Genomic DNA, 12,414 nt, shown 5'->3' on the forward strand with positions numbered 1-12,414 from the left:
GATGGCTGGCACCTTCTCTTGGATTGAGTAGCAGCCATAAAGTTACTAGGTGTGTTAGACTCCATCATAAAAGTAAAGCTACTAGCTCTGATGTGCCTTGTATTTAGGTATATCTCATCTGCGGGAATATTCAGCCAGACTTTCCTTATGAAGTAGTATTATAGGGTATTAATTATTCATAGTCAGTTTAATTCTTCTTTCTTGCATATTTAATTGTAATAGCATGCTGTATGTCACAGTGATTTCCCAGAAGAACAGTACACCAAAGGAAAACCGTTCAGGTATATAGTCTTAAATACGTCCGTGCTAATCTTTGTTGTTTAATTTTGGAGCAGAATGGGATATTATCAGATGTTTCTTGCAGGGAAACAATTATGCAAAATCATGATTTCACTTAATCTTTTCAGCTAAATTCTTCAAGCTGAAATAGCTGTTTGATTTTTCACTGATGACGTTTACGTTGTCTTGCTTTTTTTATGAGGAAAAAATGCTTAATGGGAGGGAGGGACGTGGCTTTTGTTTTCTTCTCTGAAGGGGGGAACCTCTATCAAAGACTTTGGAAGTGCCAGTCGATTCCTTCCAGAAGATGAAGGAAGGGAATAAGATTTTTATTGAGGTTTTTTTCAGTGATCAGAATAGCAATGCCAAATGCTTCTGTGATTTAAGGTTGGGGTTTTTTAACAACTAGGATGGGCTCTTAGTGCTTGACATGTGAAGATATTGGAGGCACAGAACTGCAAACGCATTCACAATTTGATTTGCATTATCCTCGTTCTAGAGCTGTTTCACACTTGTAAGGCACTTGGTGAAACCGAACCCCTTGTGTTTGGAGAGCAGGATTGTTCTCAGAGATTTACCGTAGGAGTTTAAACTTCTGAAAAATCTGTTTACAATGTGTCTGAACCGGAGGATAGAGGACACAGTAGAGACTGTTATCTGTTTACTGCTCAGATAAGGAGGTGGAATAGATTGCTGGCCTGTTTCTGAACTCTGCTTAATGAATGGTTGCTAGGCAAATTGCATCTCAATCAGCTTAATCCTCAAGATGTCATTTACAGGTCTGCTCTTTGTGAGGGCCAGAACCGTGTGCTTTCAAACTGTACAGGCCAGAAATTGCTAGCAAAGCAGCTTAGAATAGCTTGTTCAAAAATTCAGCATACATGTGTTGCTGAGCTGCCCAATTTAAAGTGCCTGTTGTCACAGGGCCATCGTCGCACGGCCATGCGCTAGATTAGATGTTCGGTGATAGACGGGAGGCAGCAGCATCATTAGCACCATTTCTGGATCAGCACAGCATACATCATAACGTTTTGGCACTGGATTAACATGAAAGAAAACGTTTCTAAATGGGGACTGCACTGCTGATATGATGAAAGGTATTTCTGTTTTGACTGAGTTTGCTCAGAGCCCGGTATGATTTCGGGGTGTATAGGTGGGACATGATTAACTTTGGCAAACAATTGAAAGTGGAGGTGGTGTTACCTGGCACAGGGCAGGGGGCTGGGGCTGGTCTTGGTGAGAGATCTCTAATTGGGAGAGGGCACGGCCTGGTCATATGAAGGCTTCAACCTGCCTCTGAAACTGTGGACTTTCTCCTGCGGCATGAGGAGAGAGCCAATTAATTGCATATGTTGGTGTATGTGTTGCCTACATACGTTAGGCTCATGATTTAATCCAAAGGAAAAAGTTTCCTGACATAGTTAAGCTTTAACAGTCTCTTTGTAAAGAAAGATAACGAGATACTTGTTTTTATTGGTTTCCCATGACAGTGATTAATCTTGCTGCAGGGAGAGCATTGTTCTTTGCATAGCTACACCTTCCTTTCCTTTGAAATATATCCTGTGTGAGTACTGTATGTCATGACACCAAACACTGTAAATGCAAACTGGAAAAGACTGGACTTGTTGAATGCTGAAGACATTTTAGAACTGTTTATGGTCACCGTGTGCCGATATGAAATGTCCTTCATGTGGCATGGTTATTAAAAGTGCAGGTGAAAGCGTAGTATGTGAACTTTGCAGTGCTTGCATAATTTGGATGTGTGCAGCTTTTGTGCTATTCAAAAATACCATTAGAATTTTAAGAAAAGGTTGTATTAAAACATTGAGAGCCTCTCCAAATAAAGCATAAATAAAATATTCCACCTTAGTCACCAGCAAAATGTCGGTGGTGCTTGCATCTTTATGCTGTAGATGGGAAGAGGACTGTTGAACAGAAGACTTTGTGATCAGGGTGCTTTTCATGCAAATGAAGATTTTATTACATGCTGCTGAATCAGGGGCTTGTGTAGCGAGAACAGCACAGAAGTGATAAGATCACTTTGTCATAGCTTGAAATTTTGCCCAGCATGTCTTTCAGATTGCTGAAATGGGCAAGAAACACTCTTTTTAAGGGCACAGCAGTAACTGATATAATATTTTGAGGACAGGACTTTTTCCTCATGGTGCGGTCTGTCTGCAGTGATCTGCCATGTGTCTACAGCCCTGATTTCAAAGCAGTGAGGAACTGAGTAGGTGACCCTGCATAGCAGCAAAGTCATAAAAGCTCCCCTTCCTGATGGGATCCCAGTTCTCCTCTTGCCCGAATGGGTACAGAATCTCCTCTCTGCTGCAAGCTAGGAGCCGTTAGCGTTGGGTAGAGCAGAGCTGTCCATCCTCTTGGCTGGGATAGCCTGTGTTGCCTGTTCCAGAGTCGTGTGGGGGCCCTGCACATGCTATGGAGCTGTGTGTTGCTGCAGAGGGAACCCATCCAGGACTGGCTCTGTTGGTTTTCCTTTTATATTGACATTAGCTAATATCGTCTTCCCAATGTCCTTCTTCCATGGTTAGAACCAGTTTGGTTTAATGAGGACTGTTGTTGCCAACAAGCAAGTGGATATGTGTAGTAGAATAGGCTTCTAAATCTTCCCCTGCAGATGGGTAGTGTTCAGCATCCTGATGTGACCTTGGTAAAAGTTCTCTGGTGTGTTACTTTCCCTCTTTATTTGTCTCTCTTGCTGTGTGGCAGCTTTCCTTACAGCAAAGTGTCTGAGCTATTGGAAATCTGTCCTCTCTTCTCTTCTTCTCTCCAGAGACATTGTCAGCCTAACACCCAAGCCACTTAGATTGACGCCTGAATATTCTGCTTTTTGCACAATCAGGAGGCATTCAATGAAGTAGCAAGGTGACAAAAAGTTTAAGATTTAGGACTGACATTTTTAGGCACTTTTCATTCCATAATTTTGAATAGTCTTGGTGAGGAAGGTCAAAGGCTTCCTTCACATGGGATGCTCCTGTATGTGTGTGTTGAGCATCCATCAAAGTGTATAGTGCAGGGGAGAAACATGCTTAACAGCCATCAGATTGCAGTGTGGAGCTGTTCATATTTCAAATTCTCACTGAAGAGTCTAGGAACAAAATCTAACCCTGCCTTTTCTTGGAGGGTTTCAGAGTGGCAGGACAGAACCTTTTTCATGTTTTTCTCATGCAGATTATGATAAGGATTATTCAGTGTTTAAAATCTGGTTTATACTGGCTTGTGAATTTAATTTAAAATAAACATCTGTAGAGCTTTTTGATCTCCTGTGCAAGACTGTTGTCTGCCTCACTTGTTAAAATGACTTCTGCTTAATTTTTAGTGAAAGGCAAAGACCTAGATCATTTCAGCCCAGAGGCGATCGAAATGGTTCACCTTCTGCAGTTAGAAATTTCCACAAGCACACAGCCTATCTATCCAACAGATATTTAAAATCCTTTCTCTTGGGGAGCGTGGCAGCGGTAGGTATCTGTTTCTTGTGTGCTGCCCTTTGGGATCTGCAGGGCTGCTACCTGTAGCGTGATTTGTACTTCTGCAAAGCCTCGTTCTTCCAGTGCTGAGCACGTATCGGAGTGGATGCTCCATTCAAGGAGAGTTACAGTCTTGTCCCTTAGCAGCTTGCAGTACAAAGCCCTCCTCCAGAAGATTGCCACAGTTTGCCGGTATCCTGCAGTCAGATAGGTGGAACAGTGTCACATAGGGAGTAATCGGTTATTTATTCAAATAGCCATTACATCTGGAGTATGTTTTCTCTGATTTGACAGGAGCTCGCTTCTCTACTCTTCACTGGAGACTGAAAATGTGTGCCCGTGGTGAGAGTGCTGGGTACGTGCTTCCTCTGTCTTCTGGCTTTGAAATGGGTTCCTGTTGCTCTTTGACAGACCCTGAAGCAGCGATCTGTGGAAGCAGCGTATTCATAGCAAGAGTGACTTTACCTCTTTGTTTTCTCTTTTTATTTATGTCTTTATGGAATCAGCTGGTCCCGCATTGTGTGTGAAGTAGTTAATTTTTAGCCTGCATCTGTAGGATGTGATTTCTCCCCCCTCCCCTCCAGTTGCTTTGATCAAATCAAATAAAAATGCAACGCTTTCATTTCTAGTTTTGTAGTTTCAAAGACAATCTCTTGACATGCTCTAGCAGTCTGGACCCGAGTCCTTTTTTTTTCCTTAGTCCAAAGGCATACTGTGTCTTGCGCCTTTCTCTGTATCAGCAGTTGCTATCTGCATTGGCTTTTATCTGCATCAAAAGACAAATGGAAGAGAACAAGACACTGCAGGAATGGGAAACAGACTTACATGTGCAATGGAAATATGTAATCCTTACGTTCAGTTTGCCACATAGAGTACAGACCAGTTTCTATATTGGAAATCTGTAGCCTGTACTCCTAGAAATGTGAGTTTAGATTTTAGGCTTTGAAGGTTCGTTAATCCCCCCAGTGGTTAATACCAACATAAAATTTTCTGTGATGTCAAGCCTTTCCTTCTAAATGCTATTTTTTTTTTCATATGTCAACTATACAAAGCAACACTCAATTTGAGAAATTAGCATTCAAACACTCTGTAAGCACTTTATTTTTGTCCGCTTTGTGAGCAGCTGAACACACGTCCAGGCTGAAATACACTGAGCTGCTGCTTCCTGGCAAGCGTGCCAGTGCTGCTTGGCATGAGGAGCAGTGAAAAGGCTCCTGGCCATGCAGACGCGGGAGAATTTGGAACTTTGTCTGGTGTCCTGAAAAGGCACTCCTGACCTCTGTCCTGGAAGAGCACATCTGCATATCTCCTGCTTGACTGCATCCCGGGGGAGAGGATCCCAGCTAAGCCGTACTAAGGCATACCCAGTTTCTCAGCGAGTTGAGCACTCTGGTCACTGTCATCCCGATCAAAATCCAAACCGTGTCTGATGGCATTTGTAATGTCATGGTACACATTACTTTTTCAGAGTAGTAGTGCTTAAAGTAAAGCGCATTCCTCTCTGCATTAAGGAGTCAGATTCAGCTGTTCAAAGCAAGTTGATAAATTGCTTTTCATTAAGTGTCTGAGCGCCAAGGGGTTCAGTATGTGTTCCAAGGAAAAAATACATTAATTACAGCTTCTGTAGAGCATTTATCAATCACATAGTTATAAACAGTGCTAATGCAGTTAATTGAAGGTAGAAAAATTTACCTTTTGAATTTGTTGACTGTAGCAATTCCATGGTTGGAAAGACGAATTGTCTGGAAATTAAAATCAGGCGATACTTTGGGGATTGCCCGAGTAACTGTCTCAAGTATATGCTTGACCAGACCCTCGTGCAGTGTTCAGAAGGGGGTGTGCTGCCTTTCAGCGCAAGATGCATCGTGGAGGTCAGGGCTGCCCATGGCTGTTACAGCCCAGATTATCAGGAGCTCAGCATTTGTGCAAGTGGGTTTGTGCTGTGTTTGCCGTTGAGGTACGGTCGTACGGGCTGCGGTAGCAGTATTTGTTCTCTTCTCGCCCACGCAGCCAGGTTGTGTTTACCATGCAAAAAGATGTCTCACTGACTGTAGTACAGTTACAACTGCCTCTGTGTCCTGTCCGTACAATTTATTTATTGCTGTGTGTGTTCTGTTTTTTTTTTTTAAAGGAAAAAGGCAAGTGCAGAGGAGGAAGGATGCACAAAAGCAAACAAAAATCTCCTGCTTACCTGTAGTCGATAAAACTTGCCATGAAAAAAGAAATCTTTTGTGAATGTAAACTTTGGATAAAGGCGATGTGTTGGCAGCTGCTGAAGGAATTGGGTGACATAATGCTGAAGCTTTTTATCAGGCCTGCAGACAAAAATCTCTGGTGCTTGTGGTGTGCAGAGGTTTTGAAAACATCTTGTATGCTCATGTTGCTTTCCCTGTGGCTCTTCTGAACTGCCAGCTATGCAACTGGCCAGTTTTCATGCTTCTCAGGAAAACACTGAGAATAGCAGAGACGTTTTGCAGTAGCTCACAATTAATGTATTTCTTGTCCTTTCTTCTATTGAGTTGTTATGAGATGGCCTTTGAGTTTTTTGGAAGACTGATAAGGACGCTAGGTCTGTGTCAGGACAAGCCAGCGGGGCACCAGCACCTCGTTCTGAAGGTTGATGGGGAAAATGCCATCCCAGTGTCTGGTCCAGCTCTTTGGTATTCACCTGATGGCTTGTATTTTCCGCTGGTGAGTGTTTTGTACTTGTGTTGCAGCTTGTTTCAGGTTCTTAGAATGCTTTTCATCTTTACAGTAGGCTGCACAATATCTCCAGCTACAGAAGAAGGTCTTATCTTGCCCTTACAAATGGTAAAATGTGTATCTTAAGAGCTGGTGTGTTCATGGTCCAGCGGGAAGCTCTGGCACTGTGTGAGGTTACACAGAGAACTCCAGTTTTGCATCTTGAGTAAAAATCTGCCATATATTTCTCCGCTTGCTTTGTAAATGGCTGTTAAAATTTTGTCTTGGGTGGGACCTTAATTCAGTATCCAGAGAGCGAAATACCAAACCAAAAAACTGTCAGTGTAATTGTACAGGTCAAAATGGTGCACACATAACCAACGCAAACTGAAATCCAGCTCCCCGTGAGCCTGCCTGCCTGTGTTCATATACCACAGGCACACCTGGTCCACAAGTGAGTCACTTTTTTTTTTTCCTTAATATGTGAGTTGAGTTTTTTGTTCTGCATGAAGTCTAATTCATTCTGCCTCATCTTATTTGCAAATAACTTCTCATTTTCAAGTGAATATTTTTAAAATGGGACTCAAAGCGTATTTTTCAATATCTAACAAATGTCTGGTTTGTTGTTTGTGTGTTGCATAGAGGTAGAATTTGTTCAAAGTTAGCTGTGAAAAGATGTTTTTTTTTTAAATAATCAGCATGTAATAAACAGGGGAAGATAGCTACTTTCCTACTTGGGGAGCTGTCATAATCTGAACTTCTAATGATATTTTAGAAGGAAAAACTGTCATCCTTCTGTCATGTGCAGCCACAAGGATTTCTATAAGTCGTGATTAAGACTTTAATTCTGGGCTTTTACAGAGTAAGTGTGGAATGAGAGAAGATAATGATAATGGTGATCTGTGCAAAGCAGCCACTGGAGAGGGAGCTATTTCATGTTTCCTTTCCCCTTCACCTAGGCAGCTGTTTGCTGTACTTAAGAAAAGCTTCCTTTTCAGATCTGGGAAGGCAAGAAAGTTGAGAGGGAGGAACTCTGGCAGAGAGTGGCTTGAGGAAGCTCACAGCTCTTGCATGTTGTGGTAAAGTAAACCCCAGAATTACAACCTTACGCTTCTCCCAGACATTGAACACGTAGGAAAGCTTCACATAATAGTGACGCAGTGCACGTTCTTGCTAATGATGTTGAGGTTATAACTGCAGACTCTCTGCTATGGCAAAGGGGTCAATGTGTATTTTGGTTTCTTATCGCTTGAAGGCAGAAGGAAGTTGCATACGAGGATGGAGAATGTCTGTTGGTGGGAATCTGTGGTGCCTCCATTGGGGTGTGTGTTAGCAGCATCCTGTAATTTGGTAGTCGTTGGCTGTTATGGGTTTGCTTTGGATAGAAGTCATTTCAGCTAACCTTAATACTCTCATGTTCACATGAAAACATGCACACTCCTATCCGTAAGCCTGTTCCGTATTTTATAGCAGCTGCTGTGATATTATAGATGCTGCTTGAGCATTTAAGAAGGTCGGTTTCATTTGCCCTGAGGATAATGGATGCTTTGGAGGAAGGAATGTTTGTTTGTGCCTCTCAGTATCTTGTTGAAGAAAATGGTATCTTCTGCAAATGTTACAGTGATGGGTAGGGAGTCTGTTTTGCGTTTTCAAAATGCAAATGTAAGCCTAATGTCCTGGGAAAGTTATGATTTTGATGACAATGCTGTATTTACCTGGCTTCTGCTCTTAACTGCTGCAGTTCAACTGTAGCATCCTTTACTCCCTCTCCTAAATGACAGTGCAGATTTATGCACTGTGAAATGTAACTAAGATACATCCCAGACTGTTTCTTCATTCCTGTTTCCCACTAGTATGGCGTTAAAAACTTGGAATTGGAGGTTACCGTATAAAAGAAGAAAGAAAATTAATTAAAGGTCAGAGTGCTTTAGTGTAGTGAAAACTCAAGAGGAGACAAAGTTATTCAAATAGCTTTTGACTTCAGGCAGGTCGATTTTCCTATTTCTTGCATATGTTCCCATGGTAAAAGTAGTATCTCATCTGTCTCATAACTGACCACTAGCATATGTGTTTTAAGCACAGCCAGAAATACTTCTTTGAAGCTTTGGCCAGGCCCTACAATCGTCCCAACTTGTCTTTTCTACATCTTTCCTTCGCCTTAGAAGCAGCCTGCAACACCTGGCAAGACCTACTTACGTCTGTGTTGTCTGTCAGCTCCTGCCACATTGCAGAATACAGAGTTAAATCTAAAAATAGACTTAAAAAGAGGTGAGGGCTTTGAGCAAAGTAAAATAAGCCACTGATTTGGGTCATGAAAGGGAATTGATGTCACTGGTTCTCCATTGCAGCTTTCTTGAGTTAAGAAGTTCTGTTCTGAGCTGCGAAAATGTGGAGGAGCAGTGGTGAGCAAATAGTACTCAGGAGAGGGAAGGGTGATCTGCTTCCAGTTCTCCCCAGGAGACTGCCCAGACCATGACCCTGTAAGCCTGACTTGAGAAGTCAAGGTGGTATTGAATGTTCTGCAGTTTCATTTATTTTCACGATCTTCTTCAGTTGTAGAAAACTGTCACCCACTGCTGTCCTTTTAATAAGGAGCAACCATGGCATCGGGTGATTAAATGCTTCATCCAAAATTACATGAGGAACCTGTGATGAGCCAGATACTTCCCTCGATCTCTTCTGTCATAGGCTAGCCCATAATCAGAACACCAGTCTTCTAACATAAATCTGGTCAAAAAAACCTTAAGCCACTGTAAAAGGAGTTGTGTGCAATTTTTGTCGGTTTCAGAGTGGTTATGTGGCTTCAGTAATGTTTGTTAAGTGCTTTGATACGCTTTGGTGAAGGGCAGAGTGTTAATAATTAAAATTGGAAGGAAGTTCTAAAGTAGTATGGAGGATGACGACTGCTTTCTGGTCTGTTAGTTAACAAAAATGCAAAATATAAATGGACGAATCAGCAGGAATTTAGTTTAACGCTCCCTTCCCCCAGCCACCTGCATGGGCTGAGCACAAAAAGCAGCTAATTGTCTGCTCTGCTGCAGAGTTGAAAGAAGCTGGTCCTAGAACAGGAAAGGCTATTGAACTGCATGAAGGTGGTAAATTATCAGCACTGAAAACCTTTTCAGTTGGTATCTTTACGTGCTCAAAAAGTACATTATTTTTACTGGTATTTACAGCGTTCGAGGGCTGATGAAACCAGCATCTCGTGACATGAATCTTACGTTTCAGTCCATGTAATTAAGAGGTCAGAAATACTGAAACTTGTTTTTGAAACTCTGCCTTCGCCATGTTTGGGTATTGTCAAAGGGTGTGTTTGGTGAGGACGGGCCCTCCTAATGGCTTTATCTTGGCCCAGCTAACGAGCTGTTTGCAGAATTGCGCTGTGATTTGCAATGGGCAGACTGTAAAAGCAGCCTCCTGTTTGTCCATTTTACTGCTAGGAGTTTCATTTGCAAAGTGCAGGCAGGAGCAGGCTTCTTGCCAGCAACAGCTTCATTCAGATTAGGGCTTTAGTTCAATTATGTCCAATTAACTTTTATTGCAGATAGCAGTGATAATTACTTGCAAGTCAATTTTTTGGCTGTGGTTATCCCAAGGCTAAAGTCTGAGCTTGATGGATTTTAATAACTGAAGTGACGTATAGCTTTTCCTCTTTTTTTTTCTTCTTTAGGCCTCAATTAGATGAAAGGTCAGAAGCTATGTAAAAATCCATCTTACAATTAAAGCCAACTGTTCTAGTCTTCAGCAGATGCGTAGTACTGTGTTTTAAAATAATCTCTTGGGACTGACCTAAAAAAAGGCTTTTTAAACTCTAAGATCATAACCTTGAGCTCACTGCTACTTTATCCGAAGAGTGAATTTGATGGAGCTGATGTCACATGTGGCAGTACCTGCCCGCCTGGAGCCGAGAGCCGCCGCCTTGGCTTTTTTTACTGCACTACATCCTGTTCAAAATTGCTCACCTAGAAGCCTTTAGTGGTAGCCCTTGGGCATGAGGAGTGTGATGTGAACAATATTCCATTTAAGTGCTGTTACCCCAAAGCTTCTTCATTTTCTTCCTTGCTGAGCATTGCCCTCTCAGCTCGGGGAGAGGAGCAGAGCTGTGCTGTAGCAGGTGCCTCCCCTCTCCCAAAGCACCTCACATACATTTGAATTCTCTCTGCCTTCCCCTCCAAACTGTTTAATTTTGTTGCCTGAGTAACATTATAAATGGAGGTCAGCCTAAAAGGTGAAATGGTTCACAAGCAAAATCATAGTTAATTAAACTGCAAGAAGCAAAAATTGATTTTGATTGAAACTGTTGGAGGGCTCTACAAAAGGTCCACCTGAACGCAGAAAGCAAAAAGGTCCTGTGCTGGCAGATGCTGACGGTGCACTCCCCATGTTACAAAAGGCGACTTTCTATTGTTCAGTCTTCCTATTTATTTATCCCCAAGTACACTCGATGCTATTGTGATTTATTGCCATTTCAAAAGACTACCTCTTTGCGCATTATTTTGCAGTTTTCCATTTATAAAACATTAAGAGGATGTGATACCGGCCGGCGATGAATACAGTGCTAGTTTGGTAATTTTGTTCCAGGAAACGGTAAGATTTATCTCTGGCTCTTCAGCAGTCCTGGGAAAGGGCCATTCTGGTAAGTGCCCAAGAATAAAGGGGAGTTTTAGGGCTGGAGAAAGGCAGGAAGCCGGCAGGATCAGTCTAGACACTGTCAGGCAAGGCATGGCTGACTGGAAGGAATCATATTGAACGCTGAGATTGGCGGGGGGTTCAGCATCAGCAGTTGACGTGAACAAATTTTTGAAACCCCTAAATTTTAGGTTACTTTGGGAGAGGGAAAAGGAATGAGTGTCATTTGGTCTTGAGCAGCTTGCTGGGGGGTAAATGAGACACTGAGTTTCCCTTGGAGCATGAAAATTGGCCCGGATTCAATTACATTTCCTGGCAAGCTCTTACAGACATTTGTACCAAAGAAACTTCACAACCCGAGTTAGTTTTTGTTTTTGTTTGCAGCATTTATATATGCTGAACTTGGAATGTGCCGCGTGTGCTTGGGGATTGCCATAAATCCCACCAGCGGTTATGGAACTTCACGGGACTACCTTGTGAATAACGAGGAGAAGCGAAGCGTATCAGCGCTTAACAACCCTCACACAGCTTACGGGACCCCAGGGTGCTGGAAACTTGGAATAGTTTGGAGCTTTTCTTTTGTGTGTGGGTGGATGCTCCTGCTTCCTCCTGGCCCCAGGCTTTGTGAACAAGCCCACAGTTAATCATGGAATTTCAGACATGCGTGTTTACTTTCAGGAACCTAACTTTAGACTTCACCAGCTTGCTTTCGTCTAAACCAGCTCAGTTGCCCATATTTCACTGGCCGGGGATGGTTTGTGGGGAGTGTTTCCTTTGTGTGCTTACCCTGTAAGGCCTCTTGGGAGCTTCAGAGACTGGCGTATTTAAAAACTTGGCAATAACTCTGCATATGTGGTCTGTTTATATAATGATAAAGCTGTGTTAGAGTATTAGAATTTCCTAGTAGTACCAAGTTGCTTTACACCTAGGTTTTACTCTAGCTTGTAAAAGTACTCCCCGGCCTGAGGAGCACTGGGTCTGGCAGAGGCAATACTAAGCTTTGAATATCAGCCAGAAAATAATATATCTTTTTTTTTTGTCCAGAAAGGCAATATCATGGTAAGTTTTACTGGAACTGATTCTTAGATCTACAGGGAGGGTGTCCCTGGGCAGTGGGAGGAGGCAAGTTCTTCCGTCCTACCCAGTGAGCCTTGGTGGTGACAGGACTTACTCTGAAAATCAGTGCAGGGGACACTGTGCTGCCTGGACCAAAAAACACCCTGATGTGCAGGTAAGGCTGAACATAACAGTCCTTGTGGGGATGTGACAACTACCCCCAAATCCCAAGCACTGCAAATTTCTCTTAAGCTTAACATGCTTTGATTTAATTATTAATAAC

At 42.5% G+C, this 12,414-nt stretch overlaps 1 protein-coding gene across 6 annotated transcripts in view; it reads left to right on the forward strand.

Moving 5' to 3' along the window:
* FAM222B (family with sequence similarity 222 member B) overlaps positions 1-12,414 on the forward strand; it is a 37,134-nt gene that overhangs the window by 5,751 nt on the left and 18,969 nt on the right. Inside the window, exon 1 of one of the 6 annotated variants that reach the window (XM_049801810.1) lies at positions 10,953-12,306. The exons of the other annotated variants lie outside the window; for them this stretch is intronic. The gene's annotated coding sequence lies outside the window, so the exon portion shown is untranslated. Of the gene's footprint in view, positions 1-10,952; positions 12,307-12,414 lie in introns of those variants that run through there. 6 annotated transcript variants of the gene reach the window in all.

Source organism: Accipiter gentilis, chromosome 6, assembly GCF_929443795.1.
Source record: "Accipiter gentilis chromosome 6, bAccGen1.1, whole genome shotgun sequence".
NCBI lineage: Eukaryota > Metazoa > Chordata > Aves > Accipitriformes > Accipitridae > Astur > Astur gentilis.